The 20,170-nt window shown below is 35.2% G+C and overlaps 1 non-coding gene across 1 annotated transcript; it reads right to left on the bottom strand.

Moving 5' to 3' along the window:
• Nucleotides 1–19,606: 19,606 nt before the first annotated feature.
• LOC141698948 (small nucleolar RNA R71) lies at nt 19,607–19,713 on the bottom strand. Its single transcript, XR_012565444.1, has one exon. It is a non-coding gene; the product is annotated as a small nucleolar RNA R71 (small nucleolar RNA).
• Between the last annotated feature and the right edge of the window lie 457 nt (nt 19,714–20,170).

Raw genomic sequence — 20,170 nt, forward strand, 5'->3', positions numbered from 1 at the left:
AAACCTATTGACCCTCACTTGAGCCTTTTTCTCTACTGACCTTATACTATCTTACAACTATGGTGGTCGACCTAATACTCACTTCTAAGTGTTCTAAAACTATGTGATAAGTGAAAGTGCTCACTGGTGCAAATTTCAGAATGGTAACTAAGGTTTCTTGAGTGCATTAGACACTCTTAAACTACAAGTTTTTCTTCAAAATTTTTACACAAGACTCTCCTGACCTAAGGGCATCTCACAAGCTTGATGTGGCTCAAAGGCCTGGCTTGGGCCTTCTTGGGCCTAAGCTAAAGGTCCAAGGTTCCCCTGTTTTTCTGGGCAGAAAATGCCCTGACTTGAATTAACTTGTGACACATGGTTCTAGATCATATCCTATGAAATATGGTTGGAAAAACTTCTCTGACATACCCTCTAACTAAGGCCCAATTGGGCCTAATGAGGGCCTACCCATGACATGGCCAAATCTCCCTATTTCTAAGTTGCAACAAAACTGTCCCCTGCTGGACAGATTTTGTTATTCTACTTGTGCACCTAACCAAATGACATGCAAACCTCCAACCAACTCCTAAAACCTATTATATACTCCCCATACTAACTTCTGGTAGCTTGGGCCTCAAAGTGCACATCAATGACATGGTCAAAACTCACTCTAAACCTCAGGGTACTAAACTGATTTTTCTGCAGAAACTATAACTCTCATTTTTCCAAGGTTTTGACTTGACAACTCAACTAACAAAAACTCAATACTTAAACCAAGACTTATACATGGTAATTTACTGAACTAACTCCTTTATTCTCAAAATAACATTGGGTGAGATCATCCATGCCTAAAAATAACAACATGCAACTAAATATATAACATGCAACTCATGGAAAGCACATAACAAGATTTCGGCTAGGCATAAAGTTGTAAATGCTTGCAAAATCGACTTGCACCTAATACTTATCCTTAATAATTATGAAATATAACTCCTTTTAAGTATTAATAAGAAATTCATCATGGAAACAATCTATTTAAGCACATCTATTTCGAATTTTATAGATAACAACATGATTTCGAAAAGAATAGCATGCAAAACATGGTTGATCATCATTTTAATGTCTTAAAACTAGCATGCATGGCTAAACATAAATTTATAATGAGATTTCAGTAGCATGCAAAGGATTTTAAAGCATGATATCTCCATAAAACACTTAGTTAGCACATATACATAATATATCTCATAGAGAGCTCTTGAATTCACAAGAATCAAGAGTTTCTCTTTGGAGATCACACAAAACTACACATGCAACCATGAAACTTCATCTTCCAAATCACAAAACTCTTGGGAAGTATATAAAATAAATGTAGGTGAAAGAATTACACTAGGGAAGATGAGAAATGGAATGAAAAATGGAAGGGAGTGGGGGAAATGGGGTTCGGCCGACAGCAAAAGGGAGGGAGGGGAAGAGAGAAATTTTTGTGGTGTGTTGGAGTGTGAAATGATGAATGACTTCTCTCCACTTTGATTTGTTTGTTTTATGCTATTTGGTTGACAAGTAATGAGTAGAAGTGAGAACTTACAAAAATGTCCCTTGGCTAAAGTTAGGCCATTTTGCATGCAAGGCTAAGGTAGTAATTTGGTAATAATCAAATGAGTTAGTGGGGTTGGAAAAGTCTTATTTGCCCTTTGAGAGAATAGAAAGAGAGTTTGCATGCAAGGTTATTCATGTAATTTGATAATTATAACAAATAAAATTTGTAAAGATTTATTTTTATAAAATAAAATACAAGTTCAAAAATTATAAAATTTATACCATAAAATAACTTGTATTTTTAGAGACTTTATAAAATCATTTTCAAAATTTGTGATCAAAATGCCTTTTAAAAGAAGATTTTTCCAAAGCTTAGAATATTCCTTATAAATCAAAAATAAAGAAATTAAATAAACTCTTGCTTTGAAAAATCATATACTACCCAAAGCAAATTTATAATGCAGAAATTTTCACTCACACAAACGTACAATCATTGAATATATTTTCATTTGACTTAATATTATACCAAATTCACAAATAATATTACATAAAATGCCGGTCGTAACAGATTCAGCATGTCAGGATTTTGAATTCTTTATTCAGCTATTTCCAGATGTTCAACAGCAGTAGTTCTGGAAATAGGATATGCATCATCTTTCCATTTAGCATTCCAGATATCATCAAAATAATCTTGTTTCTTCTTAGCATCTTACTCCTTCAGCTTATGTTGCCTCACATGATTAGGCATATCTTCAGGGAAGAATAGATCATCTTCAAGATCTATAAGAATATTTAAAGTATCAGCTTTTTCACCATCATTAGATTTTTCATGTGCAACTAGATCTTGAACTATTTGCTGAACTTCTTCACCAGCTTCAGCATGTAAGATAGAATCAGAAATTGGTGTTGTATGTGATCCAGCAGCTTTAGAAGCTTCCATACCATCAACATTTAACTCCACATCTTTAAGAATTATAGATAAATGAAATGGAGCTTCATAATTTGCCTCCAGAACCTCAGTTCCTGTGGAGTGCTATGGTGATTCTGTAGTGGATAGAATTTTATGAATGGACTTTCATGCTACTACATCTTCAGCAATAATAGGGAGAATTTCAGGTGATGAAATAGTAGAGTGAATGGACTATTTTTCAACAAAAACATGGATTGTTACAGGTGGTGGAATAGTAGATTGAATGGACTGCAGGAAAGTATCAATACTTAGACCTGCAGGGAGATTATCAGCACTTGGTACATCAGAGTTTATCTGAGGGTCAACAGACTGTTGTTCAACAGTTGTTTCTTGTGTACTCTATGCACCTACAAAATATAACAAGTAACACTTAATCTCTATATTCTTTTAAAGTAGTCTCACTACTCCTCACACCACACAGCTCATAACTTTCAATAGTTAAAGTTTCCTCATAAGGATTACTAAATCCTGACTCTCATCTACCTCTCTTTATGCCCTGAAGGATCCTTCCTCTCTTTAATTCTGTTTTTCTCTAAACCTTTTCACACAACTCACAGAAAATCTGAGATAATTTGTCATACAGAAATAAGAGGTGGCTAAAGAAGGGTGGTATGTGGTCATATAACTAGAGGTAGTCCTTAATAAGATCTAGAAATAATTATACCAACGGGATTTATAATATGCATAATAAATACTGATAAAGTGAAACCAGTATTTATACCTTGTGAATCTGAAGTCACAATTGAACTTATAGTTAAAACTGTGGTTATGACAGAATGTTGTTCACCAATTATGAGAACCTCCATTTGAATTGGAGAGGATTTGACCAGGTTATTATCATGTACCATGGTCTCAAACCTTGTTCTTCTTGCAAAGAACTGACACTTGAATGTGTTATTTGATACTAACATAGGGTCTTCAGTAAGAACTGATGGAACCCTTTTTGTTGGTATCATCAAGATCTACCTCAGCATGTAGTCTCTTTCCAACTAATTATTGTTTCTGAGTGGTGAGCATAATTACATGAATCATGTCACTTGATTTTAACAATATTTGAGAAATGGATTCAATTATTTCATTTTTAAGAAGAAATTTGAGATAAAAGATGTGTGATTTTGAGATTGACTGTTGACAACTTCCTTTGAGAGAAAAAGAAAGTTTCAAAGAATATGTCCTAGTTCCATAGTATCAGACTTTTGAAACATAAATATTTTTAGACATTTTGATAGATAAGAACACTCAAAGATCACAATTCTTATGAGATTAGAATTAAAACCTTTCATCAATTTCTTCTTTGATATCAGTTGCTTCCTATAATGTTGTGCTCAATCTGTACTGTAGTGAACATATGTAACTCCGATAGAGATTAGTTATACACATACAATATTGAAAATTTGATATAATTAAACATGCAGTACTAATTGGAATATGAACAGTCATAATAAGTTAAGCACAAAAAAATAAGAAACATTCATTAAACTGTGAAATCAAAGAAGGCAAAAGATTTTTCATTAATATTTAAGAAGATGAGTATAAGATTTAGAATTTTAAATTAAAATCCTAACTTAATCTAAGCTACTCGATCTTCTTCTTCTTTGCATCCTGCTCTGCCCTCATCGCCCTGCGATGATAGATTCTAGACATGGAGCTTGCAAGAGAAATGATATTCTCTTGCAGCTCAAGAGCTGCCTGATATTGGCGTTCAGCCAACTCAGCATGATGTTCTTCCTCAAGAAGAACTTCATTGGTGAAGAAGTGCAGTTCTAACTAATCATTCCAGGAGAGATGATCATAAACTGAGTCTAGAATTGCAGTTGGGTGAAAAACTTCACCACCAATTCGGACCAGTAATTCATATGAATCAAAGTACATCTTTTCATCACTTGGATTGAAGGTTGGTAGGTAGCATCCACCGTTGCGGGTGTAGAATTGGGGTTGAGCCATTATTTTGATAAGTGTTGGAGTTTTAGATGAAAAGTTTTGAGAAGATTAAGATTGTGTATGAGAAAACAGTGAGTTGTTTCGGAAGTGGAGGGTATGTATTTATAGCAGAAGAGATATAAACTGAAAAGACTTTCTGATTAACCATATAATAATTAAACACAACATGCATACACTCTTACAAGTATCTAGGTGAACAAAAAGTAATCTCTCTTTTCAGATTCCTATTCCCAATGTAAGTACTCAAGTGTTTGATAGTTACTTACAGCAATAGTAAACCCATGCAAGCAATTAAAAGATTTTCCATTAACTTACTGTTAATTTAAAATACTGAGCAACCATTTATTTCAAATAAATTCAAAATAACATTAAAATATAATAGTCAAGCAAAGTTAGACCATTATCAGTATTTAATCAACATTATTATGATTTATCAGTCAACACAAGTTTGACCAATATCAAAATTTAACAACTATTGTCAGATCTATCAGTTAAAACAAATTTCACCACGATCAGAGCTTATGCACATAATCAGATCTTAACATGCAGCTACTATCTAGGATTAATAGAAATTAATTGCATGCTACCATGGCATCAGAATTTAACACAGTAATCAGTATCTAGCAAGTACTGATACATAATAAAAAGATACCATACTCTAAATATTAGTAGTTATTCCTTGATTTATCAGAGTTTGAGAAATGTCCTGATATCATTCGAAATTCATTCACCAATCTTGTGAAAGTAGCTTCATAAAGAGGCTTGGTGAATATATCTGCTAATTGTTGATCTGTTGGAACAAAGATTAATTCCACTGTACCTGCTTCCACATGTTCCCTTATGAAATGGTACCTAATGCTAATGTGTTTGGTTATTGAATGTTGTACTGGATTTCCTATCATTGCAATAGAACTTTGATTATCACAATATATAGGAATAATAGAATACTCTAACCCATAATCCAGTAACTGATTCTTCATTCAAAAAATCTGAGCACAACAACTTCCTGCAACAATATATTCAGCTTTTGCAGTTGATATGGAAATTGACTTTGTTTCTTGCTAAACCAAGAAACCAATCTGCCACAAAGAAATTGGCAGCTTCCAGAAGTGCTTTTTCTGTCTATTTTGAATCCTGCAAAATTAACATCTGAATATTCAATTAGCTTAAAATCTGAATCTCTAGGATACCATAATCCAAGATTTATGGTGCCTTTGAGATATTTAAAAATTCTCTTCACGGCTAATAGATGAGGTTCCCTTGAACCAGCTTGGAACCTTACACAGAGACAGGTAGCATACATGATATCAGGTCTACTGGCAGTCAAATATAAGAGTGAGCCAATCATAGCTCTAAAGTTAGTTATATCTACTGATGAACCAGTATATAAATCTAACTTGGTTGTTGTGGTCATGGGAGTTGTTGTAGTTAAACTGTCTTGCATTCCAAATCTTTTGAGCGAATTCCTGGTGTATTTGGATTGGCTTATGAAGGATCCTTCTTCCGTCTATTTTACTGGTAAACCAAGAATATATCTCAATTCTCCCATCATACTCATTTGATACCTTGACTGCATTAGCTTTGGAAACCTCTTGCAGAGTTTATCATTAGTAGAACCAAAAATGATATCATCAACATATATATGTACTAATAACAAGTCCTTACCATGGTATTTATAAAATAAGGTTTTATCAATTGTGCCTCTTGTGAAACCCCTTTCTAACAGGAATAGAGCAAGTGTATCATATCAGGCCCTTGGAGCTTGTTTTAGTCCACAGAGTGCTTTATCCAGTAAGTAGACATGATCTGGATATTTTGGATCATTGAACCCTGGAGGCTGTTCAACATAGACTTTCTCTTTGAGTTCTCCATTTAGAAAAGCACTCTTACATCCATTTGGAACACTATAAACTTCATGTGAGCAGTATAGGATAGAAAAATTCTGCTTGCCTCAAGCATTAAAACTGGAACAAATATCTCATCATAATCAATGCCTTCTTGTTGAGAGTAACCCTTTAAAACCAATCTTTCTTTATTTCTTGTAATGATGCCCTCACTATCAGTTTTGTTTCTGAATACCCACTTTGTACCAAAAATTGATCTCTTCATTGGTCTTGGCACAAGAGTCCGGAATTTGTTCCTTTCAAATTCATTAAGCTCCTCTTGCATTTGTGTGACCCAATTAGCATCCTGAAGAGCTTCTTCTACTTTCTTTGGTTCAGCTTGAGATAGAAAAGAATGTTAAAGACATTCATTTTGAGTGGCTTTTCTTGTCTTTACACCACTATCAGGATTTCCAATGATCAAGTCAGGTTTGTGTGACTTAGACCATTTTCTTACAGATGGAAGTTGACTCATTGAAGTAGAACCTCCCACTTGATCCATGAACTCTCTTGAATCTCTTTGATTAGTAACACTATCACTTTCTGATGTTCCCCATGAATCAGTATTTCCAGTGCTATCAGTACCTGAACTATCAGAACTTGAGGAATTTGTGTCTGATGTATTATTTACTAATGTCCCTTGAGTTGAATCACTTGTAGAATACTCTTGATGCAAAGTATATTGCTTCCCCTTAACATATGCTTCAGTATTTGCAGAATTTCCACTATCATGTGGATCATCAGAGTTTAGGGTGATATCAGGATTTACTATTTCAGCATCTGTCAGAATACCAGGATTTAACTATTCAACATATGGTACTTCATTTTCAAATGTCAACTCATCATGGTTATCTGCATCTTCTAGACCTGTGATTTTCTTGTCATCGAAAGATACATTTGTAGACTCCATGATTGTCCTTGTTCTCAGATTGTGAACTCTGAAGGCTTTTGTAGATAATGGATATCCCATAAAAATACCTTCATCGACTTTTAGATCAAATTGGTAAGCTGTTCTGGATGAGTTTTGAGAACAAAACACCCACAACCAAAAATATCAAAGTATTTCAAATTTGACTTCTTTCCCTTCACCATCTCAAATGGTGTTTTACCATGCCTGTTGATCAATGTTGCATTTTGTGTGAAGCAAGCAGTTTGCACAGCCTCAGCCCAGAATTAGGTAGGCCATCTTGCTTTCTCTAGCATGGTTTTTGCAGCTTCTATGAGAGTTCTATTCTTTCTTTCAACAACTCCATTTTGTTGTGGAGTTCCAGGGGCAGAGAATTTTTAATAACCCCAATTTTTGGAAATTTTTGAAACCCTAATGAATAGTAACTTTTGTTGACTATGCTGATTAAGAAAAATTATCAGACCACGCTATATAAGAGTACTGTTATGAAAATTTTAAGATCGTATTAGTATTCCATAAATTAAATGAGTGTATGTAAAGGTCGTCGGAATCCAAATTTGAACACTTTGATTTTTCTCGAAAATCCACCAGATACCAAAAGAATTGAGTATAAGGTAACGTGATTAAAAAGATTTAAATTCAAGGATTATAAGAGAGGATCATAAAAGGAATATAATATATTGAGAAAGGTTTAGGGGAACCCAAGTAATAAGATCCTAGATATGATCCCTCAAACGACGAACGAGAACGAAAGTTAAGCGAACCGTATAACAGATAAACGGTCATTAGCCAAGTAATTAAGGTTTAATCAAAGAGGTTAGTGGATGGTGATGTCATCACACCACAAGGAGGAGACATATGTTAAAAGATGACACAATCAAGATGACAGAAGCATGACTTGTAGATATTTTGAGTTGGTTGATTATTAGCCAAGCATTTTTTACCATGGTAAATTATAATTAATCAAGCAAATAAAACAACTCACAATTCAACCAAGCAAGCATCAAAGAATCTTTTTTTTTCTTCTTCTTCTCCTTCATTTACTTCGGCCTTTCTTCATAAAACAAGGAGAAATTTTTCAAAACTCAAGCTACACGCCTTCAAAAATTATAAGGTTTGTTTCCTTAGCTTCCATAATTCATAACTTAGTTATGCTATAAGTTTGGATCCAAGATTCCAAGGTTTACCTAGTTAAACAATTTCTAAAAGTTTAGGGTGAATAGTAACTTCAAGATCTAACTTTGTGTTTCTTGATTTTGATTAAAAGATCAAGGTTGTTTAAAGGTGGATCTAGTCTCCCATAGACTTTCTAAGGATCTTTCATTGATTAAAAGCTTCAAGAAAGGTATAACTCTTCATGATCTTAGTATTAAGTTGTTTGGTATAAATGGTTATGATGATGGAATGATATATCAAGTGTAGTAGCTGTTTTGTCATGTTGAGATCTTAGTTGTTAATTGTTTTTGTTGATTTTGAGAGTTAAGAGTAGCACTTTTTGTTCTTGATGATTCTTGGTGTGATTTGGGCTTAATTTAATGGTTTAATGTTGTTAGATGAGTAATATTTCCATATGGTTGTATTGGGATTGATTGATGATGGTTTGGTGTTGAATTGATTTGGTAAAATTTTGGGAAATCACGTAAACATAGCCGTCGTAATGCCCGATTTACCTTAGACTGTTTTTGTTCTTAACTTTAGGACCCGTTAACTCACTGTAAGATTCTGACCTTTGCCATGTTTAGATATTTTATGTTACGAGCTTCGTTTTGATATGTCGTTCGCCTAAATCAGAGTTACGAGCGATGAGAAACGACCATTTTAAGTATCGGCGTTTCGCGAGCGAACTCCGAAACCTCGAGTAACTTTGAGACCATAATTGAGACCCTTAAATGATTAAACAAAACATGAGAGAATTATGACAAGTGAATAAGGCATTTAGTAAAGTTCTTGCGAAATAGTCACCTTAAAATTCGTAACGGTTAATTTGTTAAAATTAGTGGAGCCGAGGGTACGCGAGCGATTAACGCAAATCGTTAAGCGTATAAGCGACCGTAAGCGACCGTTAGGATTTGAGTGAGTTTTGACTAGTTTCTAAAGCGATCGTGGTCTAATTCCGGCTTATGTTGTTGTTCATAGTTTACCGGACCCACTATAAGCTTAAGCCTACCCTAGAACACTCAGGCAAGTATTCTACCCGTTATATTGTTGTTGTGATGTAAATATATATATGCATTATCTTGTGATAAGTGCATGATTGTTATTAGCAAATCTTGAGATATATTGGAGCATGTCAATATGATATATATATATATATATATATATATATATGCATGCCTGTTTTGTAATCTTGATATCTCATTGTTGATTCAATTGATTATAAACTGCATAATACCTATGCTAGAGTTAAGCAGTACTTGCGTATACCCTTAGTATAGAGAACCAGAGTTGAATATTTTTCTAAACCGGGAGGCGATGTTCCCGAGTATAATATATATATATATAGTTTTTAAAATTATTAATCGAATAATGTTTATTCGATAGTTTTATATTATAAGTGAATATTATTTTTTTGAATATTCATTTAAGATTCCTATTACGATCAAAGACTAGTTTAATTATTTGAATAGAGTTTCTACTTATGAAATTTATTTTATTTCTATTAATAAATGAATATTATCTTAGATGTCTCGTATTTCTCGAAAAAGTGATTCGATTGATGGGATTTGGTATGATACTTATGAGATCGATGAGATTGATATTCAAATATTTCTTCTTAGAACGTATTGATTTGACCCCATAAGAATGCCATTGCGCGCTAGCCTAGCTAGCTAACGTTTTTCAGCTGGCTGTTATGTTAGTTGTAGCGCGCCTTCCCCCCTTCTCTCACTTCGGAAAGATTTAGCAGTATTTTCTTATGATGACCTGGTCGAGAGAGTACGATACACCGGTGTAAAAGATTGAGTTGGAATTCACGTGACCTTCTATCCTGATCAGCGGATGTAGCAGAGGAAAGACTAGCTGTCCAAAGAAGCTATTAAGGAGGTAATTTCATTGCTTGGAATCAGCTGCTATAGAGGCGTTTTTCTCTAACTCTAAAAAAGTGTCAAATTTCTCTTTGTCTATTGAACAAAATTTAGTATAAGTCTTAACTCTTACATATTTCCCGAGAGCTACTTCAGAAGAAGATCAAGAAAAGGTTGCTTGCTGTTACCATTAAGTATGCAAAAAACTCCGCAATCTTACTCGAAAGACGCGCTAAAACGTTTGTTTTTTCCTCTTTCTTAATTAATGCGAAGAAAGAAAGTAGAAGACGAAACCCGCTTTATCGATATGATAAACATGCGCTCAAAAATACCTCCTAAACCCCCCAGCCAAGTGATCGAGTTTAGTCTTAATTTGCTGTAGAAGTTGCTCCCGCTCCGGACTGCCAGAATAAATGGGCAATAGTTAGAAGAGGTGCGCCAGCGGCGAGCAGAAGCAAGGTTATTAGATGCCTCAGGAAAGCCCGGCCAGAACCACACGTGCAAGTTTCCCTGCATGTGGCTCGTCCGGGATTTTCAGGACAACCCTGAAGACCTTTTTTAAGTCCGTTATAGAAAAAAACACGTTCAGCATTAAGTAATCGGATCCAAATAAATCTGCGTACAGAGGTTTGAGCTCTTTTTTTGGTCCTCATACTTCATAAAAACGGATTCTTCCAACTCCCCGTTACCTATTCCATCCTAAAGGGAAAAACCGCTTCTTTTTTCCGGTTCCGAAACAACTTGGGCGAAATAGGGTTCTACCGGGAAACCATGGATTTTTGAGTTTTCGCCATTGGTTACTGGTTGAGCCGCTGGAATGGAATGAGATAAGAATCTCGTTCCGCTATATAGAGTTGCTAGCTATACTTGTATATATACTAGATAGCTACTTTACAAGAATAGCTACTTGAGTATATAGCAATATAGGTTCTACTACTCTATAAGCTAACTATAGACTCTTAGCGATCAAATTCTTGGTGGGAATCATCAACTTTATAATGTTTTAATAACGGCTCACGCTTTTTTAATGATCTTTTTTATGGTTATGCCGGCGATGATAGGTGGATCTGGTAATTGGTCTGTTCCGATTCGCTTCTCCGCTTTGATCACATAAAAGCCCAGTCAGCCACCAACTCGGTGCAGGTCACGTGACCTGCAGTTCGGCCTTCGCTTTTTGAGGCTTCCTCTACCCACATTCTGAATATTCATTCGTGGACTTATGACTCCGCTTATTTTATTTAATGAATATTAGTCTGAATATTCATTTGAGGACTTATGACTCTGCTTATTTTATTTAATGAATATTAGTCTGAATATTCATTCGAGAAATTATGACTCCGCTTATTTTATTTAATGAATATTAGTCTGAATATTCATTCGAGGACCTATGACTCTGGTTATTTTATTTAATGAATATTATATTGAATATTAATTCGAGGACTTATGACTCCGCTTATTTTATTAAATAATATTCTTTATTTTCTTAAAGAATAATGTTTCAATATTCGCCAAGTATTCGGAAAATGATTGATACTGTCAAATCATTCTTACTTTAAATATTTCCAGAGATTATTTTCAAACTTTATCAAAATTAGTTTTGAAACTTAGAGCGGATCCCAAAACTTGTTTTCAAATTTAAGATCTTCCTTTCGAAGAGGATTAAAATACTCTCTCAAAAATCTGAGGGATCCGGCTCCGTGATGTATTTTTATATTTGCAACAAGGTTGCTGTTTTGATAAAAGGGTTTTTGATTACTTACCCCACACTCGGGAATTAAAATTCTTGGAATAAGTTAATCCATTAGCAGGCATCACCTGGGAAATATCGGTGAGTTTTTCTTTCCAACTAGATGCGACTTCTTGGTGGAGTCGTATCAATAAAATCCTACTTGGGGAAAGGGGAGACGAGCTTTACATTTCAGAGTCACGGATTTCATCTGAACTAGGAGTGGCGTAAGTGGTCGAGTGGTGCCGTCCCAGCCTTATTTATTGGCCCAAATAACCCGGAAGTTCCGCTAAGACGGTCCATTTCTTAGGAGTCCAGTGTTCGGTCGACAAGTAAATCCGACTGTTCTCCTCTACATGTAGAAAATTGTGGGGTTGCACTACTGCGACTGATCATCGTGAGTGGTCTTCCTGGCGCGATAAACTCCCGTAATGAGTTCCTCATCCAGTTGGATATTTCTGCAACGCTACCCAGAGCACTTCGATAGAAAGGCTACGGCTGGGCGATTGTTGAGTGTTGGTAGGGTCGAGTTTTTAAAATGATGTTTTCGTCAAATAAAGCATCTCGTAACTTCATTTCATTTTGATGATATTTCAAAGATTGATTCTATACAAGTCTTACCTTGTAGTCTCATCTATATGATGAACTTTTAAAATTGATTATACCTTGAACAGTGGTAGTTCAAGTAGTATTCGGAAAAGATATAAGTATATTGGAGTATCTTGTAACTTCATCTTCTCAACTTATATCTATTTAATGATTATCTTATGCATGACAAAGATTTTCAGAAAAATGTTGAGACAATGTTAGATATATGAGATCACCTTGCAATGATATTTTTATACAGTTATAAACTGGAACTCTATGTATATTATGCATGGCAGAGGATTTCAAAGATTTTGAAAAGTATATGTATATATTGAATATTTTGCGATTTCGTCGCGTTAAGATATCAAACTTGGTTCATGTTTGCTTGACCAAGACTTTCATGAGTACTATGAGAATGCTCATATATTGTTAATTATTATACATATTATTTCGGTGGTCTTGTTTCTCACCCTTTCTTTCTTCTTTCATCACACAACAACACATAGACAAGATGAACAGGACCAAGCTCCTAATTCGCAAGCGGATAGGAAACATTCTGCAGTTTCCTGTAGGCGTTGATGCCGCTGTAGCTGAGGTAGGAACTACCAATAGGCTAGATTTTCAACTGTTGATGTACCAGACTTATGTATATTATGAATTGTAATAATGGCAAAGAAAATGTAAATTTTTTCAGAAACCCTTTTAAGGTGTAATGACTTATATTTGTGAAATAAAATGACTTTTGTTATTTTGATATTCATCTCTGAGTCTATAACTTGTGGTGTGTGTGTATTGTGGAGTCACAGTACGCAGTATTTGGTTGTTTATTTTAGATTGAGTGTTATTAAGGGAAATGGAACTCGTGACAACCCAGGTCCCCGACCCAGATTTGGGGGTGTTACAGAATTCTTGGTTTATCCTTGTACTTGCATAGTTCTTCCATAGATCTGTTCTTGAATTCAGTTCTATTATCACTTCAAATGATCTTCACTTTGTATGTTGATTCTTTTTCCAATTGTTTTACATGATTAAGAAGAATGGATGGAGTCTCATCCTTGGTGTACAGAATGTATACTCATGTGTATCTTGTATATTCATCAACAATTACAAGTGCATACCTCTTCTTGGAAATCGACATAATATTGACTGGACCAAAAAGATCAATATGAAGTAGATGATATGGTTCAAGGATGGAGGATTCAGTTTTACTCTTGAAAGATGTTTTCCTTTTCTTGGATTTCTGCCATGTCACATAATCCATCAGGAGTAAATACTTCATTGGACAATCCTGTCACAAGATCTTTCCTCACAAGTTTCTTGATGTTGTTGAAATTAAGGTGAGAAAGTCTTTTATGCTAGTTACAGTTGTCTTCCACAGATGCTCTACTAAGTAGACAAACTTCTAATCCATTTGTATTTGTGGAGATCCTGATTTCATACAAATTACCATGTCTAACCTCAGTCAGTGCAATCTTGCCATCAGGTTTACTGACTATTTCACAATATTCTCCATAGAAATTCACATGGTAACCTCTGTCTAGCATCTGACTCACATTGATCAAGTTATGCTTGAGTTCTGCAACCAGAGCTACATCCTCAATGATGACATTTCCAATATTGATTTTTCCATAGTTGCCATCTCCATGAGAAACACTTGGGCCAGCCTTCTCCTCAAACTTTGATAGCAGCGATTTATAACCAGTCATATGTCCAGAGCATCCACTGTCCAAGACTAGAGAATTTCTCCTGTTACTCTGCAATCAGTATATAAACTCAATTAGTGTTTTTACGAACCCAGACTTGCTTGGATCCCTTGGACTTTTTAAGTTTGTTAACATATGCAGCAGAAGACTTCATATCAGAGTTTATGTTAACATTCTTACTATTAGTATTTACACATACAGAATCAGATATTGCTTTATTTAAAGAGGGTTTCAGTTCATAATAATTAAAATATAAATTGTGATACTCTTTACATGTATAAATAGAGTGCCAAACACTACCACAAAGAAAACAAGGGTTATGTGGTTTATATCACTCTGATTTGGAAGGAACAAATTTATGTCTTTATTCTTCCTTCAAGAATTAGCAAGATGATTAGTGCTACCGCAGTTCAGGCATGTCTTTCTAGGTGCGCTGGGAGCAGTTACACAATTACCATTCTTATTAACACCTACTTTACCATTCCTGTTTTTCCTAGGCCTTTTCTCCTTGTCTTTCATGTGTACTTCCTTCAGCTTTTGCTTAAGCTGTTTTTGAGTCATTAAACCAATATTTACTGATTTTCTGTGAACCTGTACACTCTTATTAGTATTTAAGTTTGATTTAGGTGTTGAGTTTGAACCAACCTCATAAACTGACTTAACAGTATCAGCACTTGATTTAAACTTAATAGATTTTAATTGAACGTTGTTCAGTTTACCTTTTGTTTCAGTGTTTACTCGTTTAGTTTTCTCAGTTTCTTTTCCATACTTTTTATCAGAACTAGATCTATTTACATATCCTAATCCTGATTCCCAACAGCCAATTTCTAGGATTTCTTGAGTTGTCTTTCCTAAGTTAGTCCAAAGCTTAATTACTTCTCTTTCTTTAGCTAACTCATTTTCTAGATAAGCATGCTTTTCTAATAATTTTTCTTTAACATAAATAGCATTATCTCTTTCTTTTTGAATTGTTAGCATGGAAAGTAACTCAATTTCTAGGTGATCATTCCTTTTCCTTAACTCAGAATTTTCACTCTTAATTCTGTTATTTTCTAAAGTTTGATCCCTATAACTAACATACAGATATTTATGAAATAGTCTTAATTCACATATATTATCAGTATCAAAAGCGAGTATGGTTTGAGGTACCTTTAACTCAAAAGTCTCAGCCTCGTTTTCAGCATTTTCCATGAAAGCATGGTTCACATCTTCTTCTGAATTTGATGAATCATCCCTATTTTTCTTCTTTATGATCAAGGCTTGTTTCTTTTCGGCTTTTGGTTTTCCGCAGTCAGCTGTAAAATGTCTAATTCCATCACAATTATAGCACCTTTCCTTTGACTTGTCAGATTTTCCAGTTTTTAATTCCTTCCAATCAATATTTCTTATGTTGTTCCTCTTATCAGAGTTTGAGGAACTAGAACCTTTTCTAGAAAACCCTTTTCCTTTCTTGAAGTTCTTGTGGACCATATTCTTGAAACTTTTAACCAATAGAGCAGCCATTTGTTCAATATCTTCATTGTTGTCATGATTACTATCAGAATCTGATTCATTATCAGTATTTGAATCATCAATAGAGTTTGATGACTTGGTATCATACTTTGCAATCATAGCCTTTCCTTTGGAGTGTCCTTTGCTCCTAGCTTTCTCCTTTGGCTTCCCTTTAACTTTGAGTGTAATTGGTCTAGTCTTTGATCCTTTTCTCTTGATTCTTTATTCCATATCTAGTTCATAAGTATTCAACATGTCATAGATCTCATCTAGAGTTATTTCATTAAGCTCATAATTATCCCTTATTGATGTGACCTTAAAGTTCCACTTTTAGGGAGTGCAAGTAGAAACTTCAAGTTTGAGCCCTCCATATCATATTCCTTGTTGACCAAAGATAGGTCATTCAACAACTTTTGAATTCTATCATAGATCTCAGTTAAGGACTCATTGTATCTTGAGTCAAAGTGCTCATATTCTTGTGTAAGTACTGTCCTCATGTTCTTCTTGATAGTAGTAGTTCCTTAACACTTTACTTCTAAAGCATCCCAAATTTCTTTTGTTATTTTACATCCAATAACCCTATTGGACATAACACTATCAAGACTGCTGTGAAGAATATGTCTTACTTTTGCATCTTTCATAATGGATGAAAGATATTCAGGAGTGTAATTTTTATCCTTATCAACCATCTTTTCTTCTTCTCCTGCAACATCAAAAGCTACCTTCATTGGTCTGTGAGGGCCATCATAAATCCTGCTTAGATATTCAGGATCTGTTGCTTTTAAGCATATGGCCATCTTTACTTTCCAGATTGGATATTCATGAATCTTCAAAATTGGAACCTTGATAGCCTCATATCTGCTCATATTATGACTTATAGGTTGATTAGCTGGTGCAGTTGGGGGTGGTGGTGGATTCTGTTGTTCTTCCTTGTCTGCCATTAAATATTGATTTTCAGATCTTAAACTGTTTGTATATCAACAACAAGCTCGGATACCAATTGTGAGGTCCGTAATCAACTATAGGGGGGGGGGTGAATACAGTTTATTCAATCAATTCGACAAAGCTTTAATATAATCAATCAATTTTTATATTAATCTATTAAAAACTGTTACACAAGTACTCTACCAAAGGATGAACAATTATCCTTGAGAGCTACTACGTTACACGAGAGATATATCAATCTGTTTCGCAACGCATATACCATAAATCTAATATGTGCTTTATATAAAGTACAGTTACACAATCAATAAGGAATCGTATTCTATTACAATAAGGAAACCTATTACATATCCATGTATAACTTCTTTTGAGATAAAGTCCTTCACCGCCTTGAATTTCTGCTTTTCTTTTCCTCCTTGAATATCTCCTGAAGTGACAAATCCTGATGACATCAATTGCTGATCATCAAGTACTGAAATAAGTACTGATGATGTCACTCTTCAATAAATACTGATATTTAAGTCCTGATAAGAACTTCTAGTTTCAGTCCTGATATCATTAATTATATCTAACAGTTTCATCAGTTTTTACTGAAGACCCTGTGATAACATCAAACACATTCAAGTGTCAGTTCTTTACAAGAAGAACAAGGTTTGAGATCATGGTACATGGAAGTAACCTGGTCAAATCCTCTCCAATTCAAATGGAGGTTCCCCTAATAGGTGAACAATACATTGTCATAACCACAGTCTCCACTATGAGTTCAATTGTGACTTCAAGTTCACAAGGTATAAATATTGATTTCACTTTATCAGCATTGATTATGCATGTTTAAATCCTGCTGGCTGATAAGTGGCATTTTATACCACTTAGAGCGTCTCATAACGGCTTGAATTGGTGTCTTGAACTCGAGTATTTAGTGTATTTGACGCGTTTTTCTAGTGTTTTTGCATTTCAGGGTATAACTTGCTTAGATAGGGTGTTTTCATCGAATAAAGCCTAAGGAAGTGCTTGGAATCAGTCTCGGGTTGATGTGCGAAGAATTCAGCAAAAACAGAAGCAAAAATAGGAATTTTCCAGAGAGCTTGCAGGCGCCCTCCTGATGGAAGCAGGCGACCGCCTGGTAGCAGGCGCCTGCCTGAAATAAGGAGGCGGCCGCCTGGATGCGTAAATTCAGATTCTGGAATTTATTAATTCAAGTTCAATTAGACTTCTGTTAGCCCTGGTTGTTTTGGGTTAATATATAAACCTTATGTGAAGACGTTTTCTTTATCGAGAGCAAAGGCAAGAATATTGAGAAGACCGTTTTAGCACGCAACAATGAAGAAGAGGAAGTATACGTTTATCTTGTGATTCTTTTAATTCGTTATAACAGTGGATGCTAGTTTTCTTTATGATTTGAACCTTAATACTCTTGTGACGTACTTCATTATTTATTAAGTATTTTTATTAGTTTATATCGTTGTGTTATTATCATGCTTTCATATGAACCCATGGTGATGATGAGTTCTATTATGGGCTAATCGTGATCATGGGATCTTAGCGGATTTACTATGGATTTCTTTAGTTAATTGTTTAATACCTTGGTATGTGGTGATTGTATGATATCTAGCATAGGTTGTGCTTATTCGTGTTATGTGCGTCGCGAACATGTAAGATAGCCTGTTAATCTCTTGTGAAGCGACAGTGAATCTTGAGATTTTTAACTTGCCATGCTAGCATAGGTTCGTGTATTGTATGCATGATTAGTGGGTAATTCTAACCGTTTTACTGGCCCTATGTAATCATAATGAATAACTTCCGCTTATACGTTATATTGTCAAATTCTGTAGACATATAGGGTCTCAACATAATTGATGCCTATTCAACTTCTATCTTAATTATGGATGCTTGGTAGAATGGTATTCGTACAACGAAAGTTGGCGTTTATCAGTTTCGTGTTGTTCGATTAATATCATCACCATTACATGCTAAGGGTAATAACAATGACTATTGAATGAAGTAGTAATGAAGTTATGATCTTATGTGTGTTTAATATTGTTAATTCAAGTGTTTAATTCTCGTAGTTAATATTAGTTAATCAACCTTAATTGTTATTGTCTTGACATTGAAGAATAATCATACATTGGTGAGTAAGTGTTAATTAAATATAATTAATCAGAGTCACTGTGGGAATGAACTAGAAATCATTCTATATTACTTGTGAACGCGTATACTTGCGTGATTTATTTAGCGCATGCTTTGTGCTTAACAAGTTTTTGGCGCCGCTGCCGGGGACTCGGTGTTAATTTGTTTAGTTTATGTACTTGCCATCAGTGGTCATTAGGATTCATTGATTAAGACTTGTTACTTACTGCTTCCAGTTGTGTTTCAGATACTCTAGTGAGCATTTATGCAAACACGTTCTCACACTCGCAAGAGAAATCTGGATAAAGCTGAGGAGACAGATACAGCTCTTGACTTTCCGAAGAAGATAGTTTTTGTAGATTCGGATAAAGAGAGTGAAAAGAAAGAACCTGAAACAATGGGTGATCGTGTAGTTCAAGCTGATCCAGCTCTTATGGACTTTTCTCGGCCTAAAATTGATGACATTCAGTCAAGCATCATTCATCCGGCTATTCAGGCCAATACTTTTGAAATCAAGTTGGGCAATATTCAGATGGTGCAGAATTCCGTTTCTTTCGGAGGTGTTGTGACTGAAGATCCCAACATGCATATCAGGAATTTTGTCGAGATCTGTAGTACTTTCAAATATAATGGTGTCACTGATGAGGCTATCAAGTTGAGGCTTTTCCCATTCTCTCTAAGGGACAAGGCTAAGGACTGGTTACATTCTTTACCAGCTGGGTCCATCACTACTTGGGAAGATCTTGCACAAAAGTTTCTGGTGAAGTTCTATCCAATGGCCAAGACTGCAGCTATGAGGAGTGCTCTTACTCAGTTTGCGCAGCAACAAGGAGAATCTATGTGCGAAGCTTGGGAGTGCTACAAGGAGATGTTGAGAAAGTGTCCACATCATGGTATGCCTGACTGGATGGTGATCACTGGTTTCTACAATGGTTTGGGGGCCCAATCTCGGCCCATGCTCGACGCAGCTTCTGGAGGCGCCTTGTGGGCCAAAAGCTATATTGAGGCTTATAATCTCATTGAAACTATGGTTGCAAATGAGTATCAAAACCCAACTCAAAGGATGATGTCTAGGAAGGTAGCAAGTATTCTGGAAGTTGATGCAGCTATAGCTATTGCAGCGCAACTTCAGGCGCTGTCTATAAAGGTCGATTCTTTAGCCAACTATGGAGTAAATCAAATAGCTAGTGTCTGTGAGCTTTGTGCAGGCTCTCATGCTACGGATCAGTATTCTCTTGTTAATGAATCTGTTCAGTATGTGAACAATTTTCAGAGACCGCAGCAGCCTGTGCCCGCTACTTATCATCCTAATAACAGAAATCATCCCAATTTCAGCTGGAGCAATAATCAGAAT

Source organism: Apium graveolens, chromosome 11, assembly GCF_009905375.1.
Source record: "Apium graveolens cultivar Ventura chromosome 11, ASM990537v1, whole genome shotgun sequence".
In the NCBI taxonomy this organism is placed as follows: Eukaryota; Viridiplantae; Streptophyta; class Magnoliopsida; order Apiales; family Apiaceae; genus Apium; species Apium graveolens.